Consider the following 2413-nt stretch of genomic DNA (forward strand, 5'->3'; position numbering starts at 1 on the left):
TTTGCAATCGATAAGTACAACCGTTTCAGAGAGAAGAGCGGCCAATGTGTCGATCTGGCTTTAAGTCGACTCGATAACAAATGACGAAAACGGACGGATTTCTCAGGTTTTTATTACATATGAACACTTTTCACATTCTCCCGTGCAACTCGGCTGCTAGTCCTCCTTTCGTGCCGAGTCTTAAGGTCCTAGCACATGTCCAAGGCACCAAAGCCAGCTAAAAAGTCAATAATCGATACCTAAAACTTGAATTTTACTACTTCTTACTGGCTATTACATCAACTTAGAAGCTTCATCTGTGTCCTACTATGGTGCTCATAGTGTCTCAGCATACCGCAGCACGCGACATAGCTTTGCAGACGATAACTACGAGCGTTTCAGAGAGAAGAGCGGCCAATGTGACGATCTGACTTTAAGTCGATTCGATAACAAATGACGAAAACGGACGGATTTCTCAGGTTTTTACTACATTTGAACACTTTTCACATTTTCCCGTGCAACTCGGCTGCTAGTCCTCCTTTCATGCAGAATCTTAAGGTCCTAGCTCATGTCCAAGGCACCAAAGCCAGCTAAAAATTCAATATTCAATACCTAAAACTTGAATTGTACTACTTCTTACTGGCTATTACATCAACTTAGAAGCTTCATCTGTGTTCTACTATGGTGCTCATAGTGTCTCAGCATACCGCAGAACGCAACATAGCTTTGCAGACGATAAGTACAACCGTTTCAGAGAGAAGAGCGGCCAATGTGACGATCTGGCTTTAGGTCGATTCGATAACAAATGACGAAAATGGACCGATTTCTCAGGTTTTTACTACATATGAACACTTTTCACATTCTCCCGTGCAACAGGGCTGCTAGTCCTCCTTTCATGCAGAATCTTAAGGTCCTAGCTCATGTCCAAGGCACCAAAGCCATCTAAAAATTCAATATTGAATACCTAAAATTTGAATTGTACTACTTCTTACTTTCTATTACATCAACTTAGAACCTTCATCTGTGTTCTACTATGGTGCTTTTAGTGTCTCCGCATACCGCAGCACGCGACATAGCTTTGCAATCGATAAGTACAACCGTTTCAGAGAGAAGAGCGGCCAATGTGACGATCTGGCTTTAAGTCGATTCGATAACAAATGACGAAAACGGACGGATTTCTCGGGTTTTTACTACATGTTAAGACTTTTCACATTCTCCCGTGCAAATCGGCTGCTAGTCCTCCTTTCATGCTGAATGTTAAGGTCCTAGCTCATGTCCAAGGCACCAAAGTCAGCTAAAAAGTCAGTAATTGAAACCTAAAACTTGAATTGTACTACTTCTTCCTTTCTATTACATCAACTTAGAAGCTTCATCTGTGTTCTACTATGGTGCTTTTAGTGTCTCAGCATACCGCAGCACGCGACATAGCTTTGCAGACGATAAGTACAAGCGTTTCAGAGAGAAGAGCGGCCAATGTGACGATCTGGCTTTAAGTCGATTCGATAACAAATGGCGAAAACGGACGGATTTCTCGGGTTTTTACTACATTTGAATACTTTTCACATTCTCCCGTGCAACTCGGATGCTAGTCCTCCTTTCATGCAGAATATTAAGGTCCTAGCTCATGTCCAAAGCACCAAAGCCAGCTAAAAATTCAATATTGAATAGCTAAAACTTGAATTGTACTACTTCTTACTGGAAATTACATCAACTTAGAAGCTTCATCTGTGTTCTACTATGGTGCTCATAGTGTCTCAGCATACCGCAGCACGCGACATAGCTTTGCGGACGATAAGTACAACCGTTTCAGAGAGAAGAGCGGCCAATGTGACGATCTAGCTTTAAGTCGATTCGATAACAAATGACGAAAACGGACGGATTTCTCAGGTTTTTACTACATTTGAACACTTTTCACATTCTCCCGTGCAACTCGGATGCTAGTCCTACTTTCATGCAGAATATTAAGGTCCTAGCTCATGTCCAAGGCACCAAAGCCAGCTAAAAATTCAATATTCAATACCTAAAACTTGAATTGTACTACTTCTTACTGGCTATTACATCAACTTAGAAGCTTCATCTGTGTTCTACTATGGTGCTTTTAGTGTCTCCGCATACCGCAGCACGCGACATAGTTTTGCAGTCGATAAGTACAACCGTTTCAGAGAGAAGAGCGGCCAATGTGACGATCTGGCTTTAAGTCGATTCGATAACAAATGACGAATACGGACGGATTTCTCGGGTTTTTACTACATGTGAAGACTTTTCACATTCTCCCGTGCAAATCGGCTGCTAGTCCTCCTTTCATGCAGAATGTTAAGGTCCTAGCTCATGTCCAAGGCACCAAAGCCAGCTAAAAAGTCAATAATCAATACCTAATATTTGAATTGTAATACTTCTTCCTTTCTATTACATCAACTTAGAAGCTTCATCTGTG

This window comes from Schistocerca gregaria, unplaced genomic scaffold (genome assembly GCF_023897955.1).
Source record: "Schistocerca gregaria isolate iqSchGreg1 unplaced genomic scaffold, iqSchGreg1.2 ptg000526l, whole genome shotgun sequence".
NCBI classification, from domain to species: domain Eukaryota; kingdom Metazoa; phylum Arthropoda; class Insecta; order Orthoptera; family Acrididae; genus Schistocerca; species Schistocerca gregaria.